At 43.9% G+C, this 17,928-nt stretch overlaps 1 long non-coding RNA gene across 7 annotated transcripts; it reads right to left on the reverse strand.

The window, feature by feature from the left end:
- Window positions 1-7,707: 7,707 nt before the first annotated feature.
- LOC147994792 (uncharacterized) lies at window positions 7,708-14,407 on the reverse strand. Of its 7 annotated transcripts, none has more exons than XR_015687218.1 (5): window positions 14,241-14,407; window positions 13,963-14,118; window positions 12,405-12,546; window positions 10,099-10,297; window positions 7,708-8,580 (listed from the first exon to the last, which is right to left on the reverse strand). It is a non-coding gene; the product is annotated as an uncharacterized LOC147994792 (long non-coding RNA). The 7 variants fall into 7 exon arrangements; XR_015687219.1 differs by having other exon boundaries at window positions 12,405-13,082; window positions 14,241-14,354; XR_015687222.1 differs by having other exon boundaries at window positions 8,261-8,580; window positions 10,190-10,297; window positions 14,241-14,338.
- Between the last annotated feature and the right edge of the window lie 3,521 nt (window positions 14,408-17,928).

Genomic DNA, 17,928 nt, shown 5'->3' on the forward strand with positions numbered 1-17,928 from the left:
AAATTGCTTTGGATAAATTCAAGACTCAGAAATCTACAGCACAGGTTCGCTTTGTAATAGAAAGCTAGGCACCCTTGATATGTGACAGAGAAAGGCTGTGCTTGCCTGTAAAGCGTCTTGCTCGCCGCTCTTAGAGACGCTGCTACTGCAGTTGTTGGCTTTTGGAGTGTAAAGTACTCACAAAGAACTTCCCGTGCATTATCAACCATAACAAGAACACTGCATTAGATGCAATTATTTCCATTTTAGGGAACAGGGAATGGTATTTACAAACCTGTGGCATTAGCTGCTCAGTTAACATGCTATCGCTTCCATATGACGTCATCCCATCCTCTGTGTCACATGATGCTTCCCTTCCCCCACTTGGCCCCTCCCCAACCCCTGGAGCAACCTGTTTGTAATGGTTCATTTTATTGATTTGACTGGATTTAGAACCACGGCAACACTTCTGGGTGTGTCTATGAACCACCAGCAAGGTTTAGCTGAAGAGAGAAGGCTTTGAATGTGGGCAGCAACATGGGATGGGTGGGATCCCGGACTGAATATGACCGTTCCTCCTGTTGCTTTCTGATTGCATATACAAAGGGACCAACTGCCTTATTTTCCTCTTGTTGCCAGGAGTTTCCCTCCAAGCTGGGATATTTACTTAGAATGAGTCAAATAAGCCCTTCCTTAAAGCCACTAATGTCAGGTATTTGTCACAGCACCGTGTAAAGGAACCCCAAGATGTGCCAGTCACATCCTCGCAGAATCATACAATGTGAGAAAGTGAGAGTACTTGAAAGTGAGTCCTCGGAGGAGCTGGAGCCCTTACAAGATGCTAAAGTGGTGAGGTACTGTGGGAAATGGTTCAGTGGTCCCTGAAAATGTCGCCCTCTGACTCTTCAATTCTACAGCTAGACATATATTCCAGAAAACTGAAAACAGAGTCAAATACTCAGATACACTAACCTTCATGGTGATAATATTCATAACTGCCCCAAAGTAACAATGGTTCACATGCAAACTGGAGAGATGGCTCAGTGGTTAGAAGCATTTGCTACTCTTTCAGAAGATCTGGCTCGAATTCTGACAGCCCACAACTATATGCAATTCTAGTTCCAGGGATCTGAGGCCCTCTTCTGAGCTTCTTGGACCCTGGGCATGTCATGCTACACAGACACAGATGCAGGCAAAACACCCACACTACAAAATAAGTAAACATTTTAAAAATGGCTCAAAAGTCCACGCAGAGATGAATGCACAAATTGTAATGTGTCTACACAATGCAATAATAGTCAGTTGTAAAAAGGAATAATTTCAGATATATACTATCTGGGCAATCAGATATATACCATGGGCAAGTCTTGAAGACATTATACTAAGTGAAATAAACCAGACACAAAAGGCAGAACTAGGATAATTCCAACTACATAAAATATATACAATAGACAAATTCACTAGGACAGAGAGGGACTTACCAGAAGCTGGAAAAAAAAGCCATGGAGAGTCACTACTTACTACTGTTAAAATCTCTGGGAGGGAGGATGACAGCTTTACAAGAAGACAGATGTGATGCAAACACAGCACTGTGAATGTAGCTCATGTCACATTTGACATTTAACACCATTATTAAATTATTTAAAATGCATACTTACCACAATAAAAAATTAAGTGCACAAACACACACACATGCGCATACACACAAACACACAAACATGCACACATGCACACGCACACACACACACACACACACACACACACACGTTTATACTTGCTTCTGCTGGTTCCCCTGCCCTAGGCTGTTTAAACTTTTCACTTGGTGGTTCAACGGAAATGACTCAATATCATTACAATAAATTCCCTGTTGTCATTTAACTAGCCAGATTCATCAAAGTTAAAATAGCATAGGAAGGTTCAGGCTACATAACAAAGTTGCCTAGTCTCCCACAGCTCCTGGGTTTGCCAACTGTGATATAGAGACCATAGCGTAGCTGCTAGTAGTCTCCTGCTAATTATGTTCCCCCCAAAACCTGTTTGCACTCTCTTGCAAGTAAGACACAGAGGGACCCTGACCCCGAATTGGTTCTGATTGGTAAATAAAGATGCTGACAGTTAATGATTGTGCAGGACCAACAGAGCCAAGACTTTTAGGATTCCTGACCTAGGGATAGATGGGGGAATGAGGAAGAGGGAGATCTCCCATGCCAGGATGAGAGGAAAGATGCCATGCCTGAGAAGGTGCAGGACAGAGAACATAACAGCCATGTTGGAAACGGAGGATCACAGCAGGAGAGGGCTGAACGTCTGGGTCTGGGGCAACAAAGATAGAATATAGGTTTAAAGAGTAATAACTTTGGACTATCAGAAGGAGGTGAATTAGCCATGTGGAGGTAGAAAGTGGCTTAGCCTTTGAGCTGTTTTAGGCATATGAAAGTGTAAAGACTCTGTGTGTGTGTGTGTGTGTGTGTGTGTGTGTGTGTGTGTCTTTCATTGGGGAACCCAGAACACTGGGGCAGGTAGCAAGGAATATGCCCCTGCCACAGGATTGAATCGAGTAGATTAATTGGATACGGCTACAGCACAGTCCATGAGTTTAATCATAGTGTCCCCGTGAACCATCAAACAAAGTAGGGAGCATGCAAATGTTCCATGTAAATCGTCCAGAATGCAAACATTCTAATATCATAAAAAGGCATTCATTCATCCATCCAACCAGGCTAGAGGATCAAACAACAGCCAACTATTACTTTTTGGCAGATGATAGATGTTTGGTCCCACATCTAGTTCCATACATCCAATAATTCTATACATTATTCCACTGTATGGAATAATAAGAGAAGGAAATGAAGCAAAGAAGCAGAGAGAGAGAGAGAGAGAGAGAGAGAGAGAGAGAGAGAGAGAGAGAGAGAGAGAGAGAGAGAGAGAACTTCTGGGCATGCTTAGACACAAGATAGGTTAACTGGGATGAGAAGTCCGACACTAGTTGTATGGCTCCATTCTGTGGGCCATGACTCTGGGCTGAATTAAAAGGAGAAAGAGAGCTAATTCCCATTATCTCTATCACTCGCTGCTTCTTGACTTTGGATGCAATGCGACCAGCTGCCTCAGATTTCTGTCACCATGACTCCCCACCTTGATGGACCATACCGTCTATCAGTAAATAAAGCCTTTCTCCCTTAAGTTGGCTTCTGTCAGGGTATTTTATTACAGCCCTGGAAAAAGCACCTGATATATTCATTATCACGTAGATAAAATGTCAAGAGAGTGGAGAGCGGCATCGGCTTTGCAAACCAAAGACTCTGAGGGAAAGGCAATTGAATGAAAAGGGAAATACATGTGTTATAGATCGGCTTAGGCAATAAGAGTTCATCTTGGTGGACAGTCTGGGTCTGATAGAGATGATTATTTCTACTTGGCTTTTCAACTCAACAACTTGAATTACTGTCCTCAAATCCAAGATTGAACCCTTTCTATTATTTGCAATGCTGGACCCCTCCCACCTGCTCCCTGACCCCTCCCACCTACTCTCTAACTCCTCCCACCTGCTGCCCGCCGACCCCTCCCACCTACTGCCCAACCCCTCCCACCTACTGCCCGACCCCTCCCACCTACTGCCCTACTCTTCTTACCTACTGCCCTACTCCTCCCACCTACTGCCCAACCCCTCCCACCTACTGCCTGACTCCTCCCACCTACTACCCGACCCCTCCCACCTACTACCCGGCTCCTCCCACCTACCACGCTTTCTTGGTTGTTAAGCTACTTGTCATTAGTTCACAAGATTTTATGTGAAATATTTGACCTGATTAGGAGTGGAGTTCACACAGTATCCAGATAAAAACCAAACCAAACCAAAAGGCCTGCCTTTAGGTAAGCCCCGCACTAGTTTTTATAGTTAGAAGTCTGACTAACACAGATCCTGGCAAGATGAGTCACCCAGAATCTCACTCCTTATTCAATAAAGAGAAGTTATCACAACTGGTGAAGGTTCCCCATCATTATGGGCACCCTCAAGCTCAGACTCCACTCTCAGTTGTCACTTTGAGTGAGCATGGTTCTTCAGCTCGAATCATTCAGCAGTCAGCTGTGTCAACCTCAAAAGTATGTCTTGAATATAGCCTCCTATGTTCCGCCCTTGCATTTAGACCCAGAGAGAAAAAAACAACAGGTAGTACCAACTTACAAATGTGTGTTCTTTGGCCTAGTTAGCAGACACTTGTTGAGTTACAAAAGGTTCGCAGAAGTCATCTTCCTTGGCTCTCTCCCACTGTGTGGTATGGCTCTCCTCCAATTATGGGTAGGAACAGTTAGGGCTATCAAAATACATGTGATTGCTGCACTAGGAAAGGGAAATGAGGAAACAAATCTGTTAAAAGTGAAGTGGCTTTTTTCCATGCTATGAAGATGAACTCAATGTAGAACAATTGTCTATGGGATGGCAGACTTAAAAGATCAAAGCCACAGAGCTAAGGATGTACCGTGCTCATACTGGGAAGCCAAGGCCTATGCTGATACCAGATACCAGTTACTTTCTCCTCTTCCTTCCAGTCATTTGGTTTACCGTAAAATAAATGAAAAGATGCATCATAAACGTCCAGCTCAGGTGAACAGAGCCCAAATCGAGGAAGACATGACCAGCACCCCATGTCCCGGCTTTCAAGGTTCTTACCTCTAGAGGGAGCTCTTCTTGCTCTTAATCCCATTGGGTGGTTAGGCTGATTTTGTGCTTAGGGAGTTGTATGGTGCATATAGTTTCGAGTTTTCATTGGCTTAGTTGTGGGGTTCTTCTCTATTGTTCACTCATTCTCTACATCTCCACAGATCTCATGGGTATATTTAGCATAGTTTACATTTATCTGTTCTACCACAGATAAGTGTTTACTCTCTGTTCAGATTTGGGTTATTATTTATGAACATTCTTACTTCATCTTCTCTCTCTCTCTCTCTCTCTCTCTCTCACACACACACACACACACACACACACACACACACACTTTCATTGGGTCTATACCTGCAGTGCAATTGCTGGGTCCGGGCACAATCAATCTCTGGGTTATCAGGCAGATTTTCTGAATAGTTACATCATAAATTCTTATGTTGGAAAAGAAAACAATTGTTTAACATAGTATCAGCTTGCTGGTATATGTATCCTTAGTCAACAAGGAAAGGAAGGAAGGAAAAAAGAAAGAACCTGTGTGTGTCTGTGTGTATGTCTATGTATCTGTCTGTATGTCTATATGGGTGTATTCTCGTCTCTGTGTGTGCATGTGTGCGTATATGTTTCTCTCTGTGTGTCTATGTGTGTCTCTGTGTGTGTGTCTGTGTGCCTGTGTGTGTGTCTGTGTGTCTGTATATGTGTATGTGTGCCTCTCTATGAGTGTTGTATGTGTGTTATGTGTGTCTCTGTGTGTATGTGTGTGTCTGTGTATGTGTGCATGTGTGTCTATATGTGTGGCTTTGTGTGTGTGTGTGTGTGTGTGTGTGTGTGTGTGTGTGTGTTTTATGGTATTGGCTTTTTCAAAAGCTAAGAGTAGCCTGAGACAGCCATTTTCTCCTGTTCCTTTGCCTCCTACTTCTCTACCCTCCTCCCTCTCTCTTTAAAATTTATTGAAGGCCTATTGTGTGCTAACGGTTTCAATTCTGAAGCAACATCAAACGTCCCTTACAGTGAAGTCACAGCCACTCTTGTTCCTTATTATTTGGAGTACTCCACTAAGGGAATAGTTTTTAATTTCATTGCTGGAAGTTTCCTTAGCTTCTGATTTCCTGAGGGGATTGTGAGTTAAGCAAGAAAAAAAAAATGAGTTCTCTTTCCCTCCTTCATCTTGGTGTGTCTGAGAGCTGATATACATCACTGAAGTTTGCTATTAACGCTAAGTTAGTTAATTATGGCAAGCACAGAGTCTACATGCTGTGATGATGGAAGAGAAAAGAATAGCCCATCAGTCAGAGGCGCTTCTAAATGATTTTGCCGTGATCTAGGGATATTGAAATTGATGGGTCTCAGCCCATCGACCAACCAAACACAGATGGCATCCATCTCTCACTGAAACACAGGAACCGGTGTTTAACCATGCTGAAGCACACAGGCTTTCGTCTGACCCCGTCACCCTCCCACAGAGAACTATTTCCAGCTTTCTTCTGCTTTCCCACATCTCTCACTAGAATGTGTCTTTCCATATCTACCACTCCGTCTATGGTATGTTGTATCATGTCAGAAGAGTCCTGTTGTTGACAACATTGACTGTGAAACAGAGGCCTCAACCCCTGAGTCAGGAATGCATTACTCAGCCTCTGCCTCCACATCAGGCCACTGAGGAGCCCAGCCATTGCCTGGGAAATCTTGGGATACCTGAGAATTTAAAAGCAGGGGCAGTTGCATCTCTGTCTGTGAGGCAAATCCCTTTCCAGTGGCTGGAAAGCACTCGTGTGGGTAGGGGGCTGGAGACAGGTTCAGAGCTTAAGCCTCATTGGGCTCTATAGACATGGGGGGGTGCGGACTGCTGCAAATTGCTAGCTATGACTATGTAAGCCCAGAAAACATCTCAGAAGAAGACAGACAACCCACTCTGCAATAGGCCTTCTAACCTCCAATCCCCTCCTTACGGTTCAAACCTGAGGTGGCCCTCACAGGCTTATGCTTTGAACATTTGGTTCCCAGCATTAAGTACTATTTTTTTTTCTTTTTTCTTTTTTTCGGAGCTGGGGACCGAACCCAGGGCCTTGCGCTTGCTAGGCAAGCGCTCTACCACTGAGCTAAACCCCCAACCCCCATTAAGTACTATTTTAAAGGCCGTGGAGCCCTTAGGAGGTGGAAGCCGGCTGGCAGAAGTAGGTGTCTAGGAGCGGGTATTTGAAGCTTGGCCAGGCCCTCCTTTCTGTGCATTCTTCCCGGTCCATGCCAAGTGGACAGGCATTGTCTTCACACTCCCACCTCCATGGACAGACCCACTGCACCCTGCCTGCCCTACCACGGTGGACTAAAACCCCCAGGAAACCATGAGCCAAATGAAATCTTTCCCCCACCAAGTTACCGTTATTGTCAGGTATTTTCGCCGCAAGGAAGTTGAAAATAGCAACAAGAACCCCATGACCCCTCCCTCCTCCTCCCGGTCTGTCTTTCTATTCCATGCAAATGAGCACACATGCGCCTCCTTTAATTCCACAGGAAGTCTTGGTCCGAACTCAATGCCGCCACAGAGAGAGATTTATCATCCTAAATGCCAGCAGGCCAGCAGTATGGAAGCTCATAATGGTCACTTTCCAATCAGAAAACCACTTTCAGGGTCTCTTTACCAAGCTGCTTCAAGCATTCCCCTCCACCTTGAAGCATGCCTTTGACTCTGTCCGTGCAGTACTTTGTCTCCTTAATAAGAACTTTGGCACCCCCGAGCAGCTAATTTTTCCGGGCTGACCTCTTCCAGCAACGGGGTCTGTCTTAAAATTACCGCACATCATTTTCTCTGAGCAGAGTTGAATAGTAAAGAACGCGGGGAGGCTTTAGACCACGCGGGATGGCGGTATTTCATCTGCAAAGACAGAGTGCTAAAATGTTCTACAGTTGTGCACCAAGCAAATGTCTTTCCCCTCACACCTCTGCGAAGCCCAGAGCTGTGTCTAACAGGCTTTCAGTGCCACGTTTAGCACATATTTACACTCTCGGCAGCTCCTAGACGGGAACCTCATCTCATCTCAAAACAAAGTCAGCCAGATCGGACCACCTTATCCATCTGAACCTATTAAGTCTTATTTATTTCCCAGCTGCTCAGGTTTCCCAGGTAATGGTTATTTATGTAGGAATTTGGCAAATGTCAGACAAACTCAGTGATGCTTGTCTGGACTCTTAGTTGCAAAGGACAGCAGCCAGAGGGTGTGTGGTTTCCCCCATCTTTTGTCCTAAGACTATCTTATTTGCATTGTTTAAAAAGCAAGGTCACGAAAGTCTGGTCTGTAGCGACAAAAGGAGACTGAATTCTGTCTTGAGTGCTTCAGAAAATAAGAATGTTACATCAACATTATAAACTGTTTGCTTCACAAACTCAGGATGCAAATACGCTCACAGTAGGTTTTGTTTTGTGTTGTGTTGTTTTGTTTAAATGTGTCCTGTCTTTATTTGCCCCATAGCAAAAGTTTCTCATATATCTGTTGGCAGAAATCAACCCTAGTACCTTGGACTGTTAATGTTTGCCAAAGGCTTAATTCCCAGGGCGAGTGTTGACAATCCGACAGCAGTCCTTCCACAGAAACACTTTACAACGTGCCAGCAGCACCTGGGAGCCAGGGTGAAGGTGTTTCTCTGTTTTCTTTTTATATACACAAAGTATTTGATCCAACGAATACAGAGGAAGCATATTCCAGAATAGATCATATGTCAAGCGCAAAACAAATCTTTACAAATTTAAAAGGACTGAAATGGGAGCTGGAGAGATGGCCCAGTGGTTAGGAACCCACGCTGTTCCTGCAGAGTGCCCAGGTTCCCTTCCCAGCTTCCAAGTCGGGTAGCTTACAAGCACCTGTAACTCCAGCTCCAGGAAATCCAGCGCCCTCTTCTGGCCACTGCAGGCACCGCACTCACAGGCACATGGTAGACACGTGCATCTATGCATAATCGAAAATAAAAAGAAAATGTTTAAGAAAAAGAGATTGAAGCGGTAATGGTTGTGGTAATAAAAAACCAGAAATTTCATAAAACCGACAAACGTGAAAATCAAACAATGTTCTTCTCAAGAACCAATGGGAACACAGAGGTAAAAAGAGAATTTAAAAGACAGCCAGGCCTCTCAGGGTTCCTCTCTTGTTCCTTCTCCTGGACTCTCCTTTCAGGACTGTCTTGTATCTGTGTCAATTGTCCATGCTTTCTTCAGGGACCAATTTTGTTCCAAGATGGCGTCTCACAGCCACGGAGACCCTGCCTTTTAAATTTGTGGGGACTATATAGGACATCTGAGGGTGATCCCCACTATTAAAGAACATGTAAGCATTTACATGTTCTGGGTTTATCCCATCTGTGGGTTTATCCCACTGTGGGTTTATCCCATCTGTGATACTTTTGGGTTTTTTTTTTTCACTCTTACACTTGCTTCAAGAATGAGTGTGTGTAAGTGATATACCCAGAGTACAAAATAGTGATCATAGATGGCTACCATGGGTGCTTAACACCTTTGCAGAGACTACTTCTATCTAAGAGTCACTTGAGCAGATGTCCTGAAGCCTGACAAGCAGTGGTGATGCCACTGCTGAGTTTCCTGATGACCCCGAGTCTGCCCATTGACCCTCTGTCCCCACGCCCAACATGAAGTCAAATGGAATGTTAGGCACAGGCAGCCATACTGCCCATCCAGCCTCTGATGGGCCCAGTTCTCTGAGTTTACAGCCATTTCATCCTAGTGAAAATCATGACTATTTGGGATGGAAGGGTATGGAAGGGTAGGGTGGTAGGAATGAGAATGTCCCCCATAGGCTCTTATGTTTGAATGCTTGGTCCCCGGTGGGACATTTTGGGAAGGATTGGGTGTGGGCTTTGGGGTTTCAAAATGGTCATGTCACGCCCAATTAGCTCTTTCTGCCTCATGTTTGTGGATGAGATGTGGGCTCTCAGCTATTGCTCCAGTGCCGTGCCTGCTTACTGCCATGTTCGTGAATCCTAACCCTTTAAAAGTGTGAGCCCGAATGAAACGATTTCTTTTATAAGTTGTCTTGGTCATGATGTTTTATGACAGTAATACTAAAGTCAGAAGTTTTAATCCTCAGTCCTTGCTCCAAACAGTATGGTTGCCACACCCACGCTGCTCATGCTATGTCAGGCAACCAACCCGGTCGGATCCTCTATCAAAATGGTTTACCTCAAGGAGGATCCTGATGGCCCATCCTGTATCTGCCCTTGGGCTAGAGGATTCACCTACCATGTGACTTTATGTCCTCTTCCCAATCCCCTCAGGAAGGAGGAGGATAGGATGCATAATAGTTGTTACAATGGCTCTTCTTTCTCTTATTTCTGATAAACGAGGTAAGGAGTCACCTTCCTAGCTGGCAAGAGGCATGGCCCACATGTGTCCCCCACATCTAGACTCAATTAAGTCCCAAATCTTGCTAAATGAAGACTAAAATGGCTCTTACGTCCTCAAAAATGATAGTCGCCTGCTTTGACAGATGTCATTGATGCTGTATTTGTATTCATTCTGCGCTGTGGCTGTAATAAATTTCTCACCAGTTCAACGACTTTGACAAGCACCAAGAATCTGGAACCAAGGGCTTCTGAGATGGTTCAATCGGCAACATTCTTGCTGCCAAGCATGAATTTGATCCCTAGGACCTGCTGTGGAAGAAGAGAGAACCAACTCACAAAAGCTGGCCTACGTGCACACGCGCGCGCGCACACACACACACACACACACACACACACACACACACCCCACAATAATAAAATAAAAATTCAAGACAAGAACCTAGGAAAATTTGGAACTGACTGTCTGCAGGTCAGAAGATAAATCAGTACCATTAGGCACTGGAACTTCTCAGGGGGGAATGATCTCCATGTCTTTTCCAGCACCTAGAGGCTGTCTCACTCTTGTCCCATGACCCCTTCCTCATGTCTCTCTGATTAGCACCTGTCATCACATCTCTAATTGCTTATTCTGATCTGAGCCCTTGAATTCTTCTGAGGATACCTGTTTACAGAAGCCCCCCCCCCCGCCTAAGTAACTCAAAGTGTACAGTAGAACTGAAATCAGAACAGCTTCTTACTGTCATTTCTACCCTACCAAAGAAGAGAATATATGGGTTAAGGCTATGTTCAACATAGAAGTTAGTGTTTACATGTGGCCTCTGAATACGTCACATGTAACAAATCCAAACTGTAAGCATAGAATGTCTAATAGTTTTTGGTATGTCTTACAAAAAGAAGAGTGAAAAATATCCTACTAGTGATTTTTAAATTATTGGTTACAGGCGGGTGTAAGAATATTTGATATCCAATAACATTTTGAATTTACATTTTGAATTTGAACTTACAATGTTCTTTGAAAATGTGACTGCTAGAAAATTTAGAAATACACACACACACACACACACACACACACACACACACACACACATTGACAAATCTGTCTTCTCCCTTTTCCAATGACTTGTGTCCTCCAATTCATGGAACAATTTTGGAGTTTGAAGTCTAGGAAACCTGGCTTCAAATTCTGCCTCTCCCACATACGAGGTATGTTTGCTATGTCTCTAGGTCTCAATCATGAAAATCAGATAACAAGACTTGGATTTTATTACAACTGGGATATGAAATAGATAACCTGTGCAGAGGAAGCGTGAGAATCGATGTCATCCTTTCTTAACTACTCTTTTTCTACAAAGCACCCACCGTATTAACTAGATGAATAATAACTTCAGATGTTGCCATTTTCAAGAAAAATGTTACAGTCATAGAAAATGTTTTCCATTTATCTTAGAGCAAGAAAACCTACATTTATAACCCAGGCTTACACTTTTAAGTAAAGGCAATTGCCTCTTGATGGGAGTTTTCTGTAATGACTGGTTAATTTCCACCATGAATACAGGAGGAATGTGGCCTGTAGACACCAAGAAGGAACCCGGACTCTTCTGGAAACAACTGTACTAATGAGAAAAGCCCCAGAGGCTAGGCGTGTTTATCTTAATCTGTCAGAAGCTGGTGTTTAGTGAAGATGAGGTCTTCGGCCTGTGACATGGAACCAAGTGTGATACTCTGCTTAGGAAATGGCCAGCACGTGACTTACTGATGCTTGGGAAAATGTTTTTCATAGGAAATACAAGAATACCCTAGCGAAATGAGTTTAGAAAACTCCGGTTGAACAAAATGTCCCTCTGCCCTTGGTTTTTTTTGTTTTGTTTTGTTTTGTTTTTTTGTTTTTTTGTTTTTTTTGGAGCTGGGGACCGAACCCAGGGCCTTGTGCTTCCTAGGCAAGCGCTCTACCACTGAGCTAAATCCCCAACCCCGCCTCTGCCCTTGTTAATGTGCATTATGAATCACGAGGAGCCAGCATGTGGCGTGCATATTCCCAGTTATGTGGCTAAGGAATTGCTTTCTTCTTAGATTGACTGATTGATCAATTGATTGCTTGATTTAGTGTATATTTATGTGTGGTGTGGAAGGGAGTGCGTGCCACTGTGCGCATGTGGAGATCAGAGGACAATTTTTAAGAGTCGGTTCTCTTCTTCAACTATGTTGTTTCTGGGAATAAAACACAGGCAATCACACTTGGCAGAAAGCACCTTTGTCTATGACGCCATCTTGCTGGCCCAGAAAAAAAAAAAGGTTTTTCTTTTAGCTGAACCTGGAACTGGCATGAAACTCATATAATCTGGGTTAACACATTTCAAGGAATGATGATGTATTGAAATGGAGTCTCTCTTTCCCTCCCTCCCTCCATCTCTCTTACCCCACGACTCTTTCTATTCTTCAGACATCTTCAGATTTCTTCTTGTAGTCTGTACGGACCTCCAGTCCTGGCACTTGTGCTATTCCACATGAATCACAGGACAATATCACCATCGATAGGTTTTAATTCCTAAATCCTAAAACTAAAATGAATGACAGCAAAACTGTACTCTTTTTCTGCCCTCCTTTCTGTCTAGTTATTTTGCTACAAGATAGACAGATCCCCAGAGGAGAAATAACTGGACACAAACCAAAGGAACTTCTTGTTCTTAAAGGCAATTCACGTAACAAGTAATTTGGGTGGACTTGGACTCTAAAAGAAAATGTTTCACTTTCAGACTAGGTAGAGCTGGGATGCGCAATCCTCCTTTGCAACTGGGCTGGAGCCCTCAGTCCTTGCTTCTCACTGTTTGTGCCTTGCTGTCATTTGTCTTCGCTGAGTTTGATGTCACCCTTACTTTATTAGTACCATGAAATGAGTCCAAAGAATAGAAACGAGAGGTTCTCTGCCTTCTTCGTGGCAGTTTTAAAATCCTTTCTCATTCGTCAGAACTCATGCCAAAGATATTGCTACAAATATATTTTAAGATAAGCTGGACGGATCTCTGTTCCCATGGTGAACAGAAAGATAAACATCATTTTCTCTGATAGAGGAAGTCTTGTTCTTCATAGTCACACTCTAAAAAGAAAACAGTCCCATTGATTAGTATCAAAAGGAAAACCCTAGGATCAACTGTGCCAAATTCAAAACAGTCACCAGGGGCATCTGCTTCAGCTCCAGCTTTCATACTAAACAACTTTTATTGAAAAAAATGTAAAAAGTGTGTGTGTGTGTGTGTGTGTGTGTGTGTGTGTATGAATGTGTGTGAGTGTGTGTGAGTATGACTGTGTGTGAATGTGTGTGTGAGTATGAGTGTGTGTATGTATGAGTGTGTGTATGAGTGTATATGTGTGTATGAGTGTGTGTGTATGGGTGTGTGTGTATGAGTGTGTGAGAGAGAGAGAGAGTGTGTGTGTGTGTGTGTGTGTTTATGTGTGTGTGTGATTTCCATGTGCATACCATAGTACTTATATGAAGACCAGAGAACAACCTTGGGAAGTCCACTTGCTCCTTCTCCCCATGCAGTCAGAAATCAAACACAGGTGGTCATGTTTGGTGATAAGTACCTTTACCCATTGAGCCATCTCTCCAGCCAACAACTTTTTCCCCCAACATAGTATTTTTATTGATTATTTGGGAATTTCACATACCCTGAGCACACTAACTTCCCTGTTGTCCCAGATCCACCCCTAACCCTTGTGAACCCTATCCCCAAATAAAAAAAAAAAAGAAGAAGAAACAAACATACAAACAAAACACAATTTGTGTTGGGTTCAATTTGTTACCCACATACTTGCTAGAACATGGTCAAACTCCCAGTGGCTAGCCCCTTAAAGAAAACTTAGTCCTTCCCCACCACTGCCCTGCCAGAAGCAACCAATTGTGGAGAGCTACACTTCATGGTCTTTATCACAATTTTTAAGCATTTTCTTCAATGGCTTCCTGTCTAAGTTGTTACCTTTGGGGAGTAGCAGTGGGCAGGGGTTGTCACAGAAGCCTTCTATGACTCTTCTCAACTGTGCGAAAGCCCACAACTTTTAAATCTCATTTGAAGAATACGATATTGTATTTATCTGGAGCTGCTTTCTGAGTAAAGGTTGGACCCAAAGCCAGCCTAGGGTTCAAATGGAGAAAAACCGTCTGTTGAGGCAAGAATGGGCCAAGGGAATACAGTTGCGGGAGCCGTTCGTCACCCATCACCCACGTGGGAGATCTGAGCTTCAGGTCTCAGCGTACCTGCTTTTCATCGTCTGGTCCTAACTCACCCGAGGCGACTGATAACGAGAAGAATTTTCAGAGAAGCATGGCTAAAGGCTAATTTCTCTAGCCTACATTCTATTCCCATAATAAGCCAAAAGCAAACACACAACACACTGCACGCTACCCCCAAAGAAACCGTAGCGTGCCGCAGCTTGGCACTTCCTCCTTTGGCATTCCTCTTTGAGAAAGCTGCGTGTAAAAACATCTGCATTCATTTCAAATAAACTGAAGATAGATATAACTGTTGCATATTAGCTGGGTATCTCCATGACAGATAAACTCATTAAAAAAAAACCCAATAACAAAAACAACAAAATCCCCTAAGTTGATATAATTAATTCCTCAGGTAATGAAGACAATAACCACTATAGTCATCCTACCTCTGCTCTTTATCAGCTTCAAGGATGCTCGGAGCTAGGTTTTGGAATCAATTCCAGTAATTTTATTAAGCATACGCTTTTCATGACAAAGCTATAATCCACCTAGTGGCTGGTTCTTATTTTTGCTGCTATCTTCTTACTGTTTGGTCTGTATTTCAGTCTTTGTTGTAAATCATTTAAAATCCTCTGGGGCAATAGATAAAGACCAATATAATAAGTAAGGCGCACATGGTTGTTATATTGCCTTTTGAGGAACCTGATGGAGAGTAGTTAGAGGTGGGGCATGGGAGAGCTGCTGCAGACAGACAGAACAACGAATAGGGCAAGGGCTGCTTGCTCTTCTGCTACGAGGAGAAGCAGCAGGAAGTGGTCTCGTCTGTGTAGACCACTTCTGAAATCTATTAGGATGCTACCCCTATGCCATGCTGCACTATGGAGGCCAGAGACAACTTTAGGAGTTTCTCTCCTCACACCATGTGAGTTCTGGGAATCAAACTCACGACTTTAGGCTTGGCGGAAAACACCTGTACACACTGGGCCACGTAACCAGCACAGATTCTCTCTCTCTCTCTCTCTCTCTCTCTCTCTCTCTCTCTCTCTCTCTCTCGGTGTGTGTGTGTGTGTGTGTGTGTGTGTGTGTGTGTGTGTGTGTGTGTGTGTGATTATGTATTTGCTTACGTGTCCATGTGCTCATGTGTATGTTCTAGAGAATGCCCTTGAGAGTTAATGCTCAGGAATCATCTCCCTTGTTTGCCGAGTCAGAGTTTCTTGTTAACCTGAAGCTTGAAAAGTGGGGTAGGCCGGATGGTTAGTGAACCCCCGAGACTGGCCTATCTCCACACCCCTTCCTAGAATTATAATGCATACCACTATGCCTGTCTCCCAAACCCGTGATTTCTTGGGAATGAACTCAAGTCCTCCCCTACAAGACAGTTGCTTTACTGACTCACCTGGCTCCCTTACAGTTGTGTTTTGCTTTGTTTTAATAAAGAAATACTTATTTTGTTTTATGCATAAGAACATTTTGCCAGAAGAGGGGTGTGTGTGTGTGTGTGTGTGTGTGTGTGTGTGTGTGTGTGTGTGTGTCATATGCATGCCTGATGCTCAAAGAAGTCGGAAGTCATTGCATTTCCTGGACCTCCTCAAACTGGAATTACAGATGGTTACAGGCTACCATGTGAGTGTTGGGAACTGAGTTCAGGTCCTCTGCAAAGAGCAGCCAGGGCTTTTAACCACTGAGCTATCTCTTCAGCCACTAGTAATACTTTAAGAGATATTGATTTTTAACTTAAGACCAAGGCAAAAAGGGATGATGTCTCCACATACAGTTTTAAAGCGATATTTGTGTGCTGCTTGTGTACTAGCTTTGCTTGGGAAAGTGGTATTTCTTTTCTCTGCTTCCTCATCTCTCCCCCTCATTTCTCTCTGGTCTTGTCATGTCTAACGCTCTAGGGACCAGAAGCACAGGTGTGCTCAGCAGACACTCTCTCTTCAGCCCATCAGCCTCTGCACTGCCTTCTGTGCCCAAGTGCCTCTCTCTGACTTGTGATTCCCAGGCTGCAGTGAGCTGGCTGGATGGTAAGTGTCTCTGATGTCCCTTATCCCACTTCAGCTGCAGAGCTGGGCTGCTGCCAATTGACAAAGTGGATGTCAGGCTCAGCTGCTTCGCTGTATAGATGATCCTTTTTAAATAAAATCTGTCAGGTAAACAGCACAAGGCTCTGTGATGGGGGTAGATCCGACTTGGAGAGGAAAAAAAATCGCATCCTAGTCAGAGGGGAAATTCATATGGCAGCTTTAGACCGCTAATTATATAAAAGAGATCTCAGAGACAAGTTTTGGGGAAACGATTACAGTAAAGTTTTAAAGAAATGTTTGGATAACAAGCCAAGCGACTTTGCGATATAGTCATAATATTATTGTACAGAAATGGTACCCACGGTAATCACATTCAGGGGATATTAAGTGACAGTCTGCAAGGCGCCTTGAAATTGAATGCAGCATTGTGTGGGGCTGTGAAAATGTTCATTCTCCTAGAAAAGGGAGTCATATTTTCATCAAATTTCCCAAGAGGCCAACAATAAAAAAAATTAACTAGTGAGGTTCAGAACCCGTCAGAGATCTAATCCAGTTTCTTCAAGAGCATCCAATCACAGCTAACCCAAGACCTGGGATAACACACAGATGCCAAGAGAGGGATTAGAAAAGATCATACAGAAGGAAAAAAAATGAGATTTTCCTTGAAAACCCTAAAACTACCCCAAAAGGACAAAGAAGGCTGGAATGCCACAAAGTCTTTTGATTCAAATATTTTAGGCCAAATCTCTTTGATGATCAATTGTGTGCTGAGGACAGTAACGCTCTCAAGAGATATTGTATTGTTTACGCTAAAGAAACTCCTGGTATCAGCAGGTGGCCGATGCCTGTGTTCTTTTGAGTTTTCTACCTGACCAAGAACGCTCAGAGGACACAGCATTCTGGGTAAGGTCCTCATAGCACCAGCGTCTTCAGTTTCACCGCTATCTCTTTCCAGCGTCACATCGCTGGACCAAGTCATCATCCAGTTCCTCCGTTTCTGAAAACTTTCCTTCATTCAAAGTTCTTGCCCGCCCGGGCTTTGTCCTGGCCTTTTCGCTGCTGCATCTGTGAGCTGCATTTTCAAAACAAGTTCTCTGCTCCCGCGCATACATAGTTCTACTTCCCACATCCGGCAGCCTGAGCCCCACTCTATTGCTGGCCCTCTCCTCAACTCTCTTGTCTTGTTGTCGCTCCAACCACCGGTCCCAGAAGCCCCTTGACTAACCCACTGTTCAGTCTCTGCTTCTAGACCCGCGCTACCAACAGTTTTCCACTTGTGCTGACCATCCCTCTACCCTCTATTCACAGAACAGCGGCATGAGATTATTACCTTTGTACATCTGCCGCGGGTTTCCTTTTTCCCTTCTGACACAGCATGAGAGTTATCTTTTTTCTGGCCAGAAACAATCTTGCCTTCGTTCTGGGTCCATTCTCTGCACCCCGCTGAGGAGTCTCCCTCTATTCCCTATGCTTTCTCTTCCAGCATCACCTTCCTCCTCTATTTAATCCCTTTAATGCATTTCTCTACTCTTCCTCAGACACGGTGGTAATCCAATAGTCAAGCTTAGCTCTCTCCCAAGTGGGATGGCCTGATAGTCGGTGCCTCGTAATGCATACTCAAAGCTTGGCAGAAGCACATTTGTGGTGCCTTGAAAGAAATGAATGATCTGACACGTAGGCTGTGAAAATAGTCCTGTAACCCAGAC

This window comes from Rattus norvegicus, chromosome 4 (genome assembly GCF_021556685.1).
Source record: "Rattus norvegicus strain SHRSP/BbbUtx chromosome 4, alternate assembly SHRSP_T2T, whole genome shotgun sequence".
Classification (NCBI taxonomy): domain Eukaryota; kingdom Metazoa; phylum Chordata; class Mammalia; order Rodentia; family Muridae; genus Rattus; species Rattus norvegicus.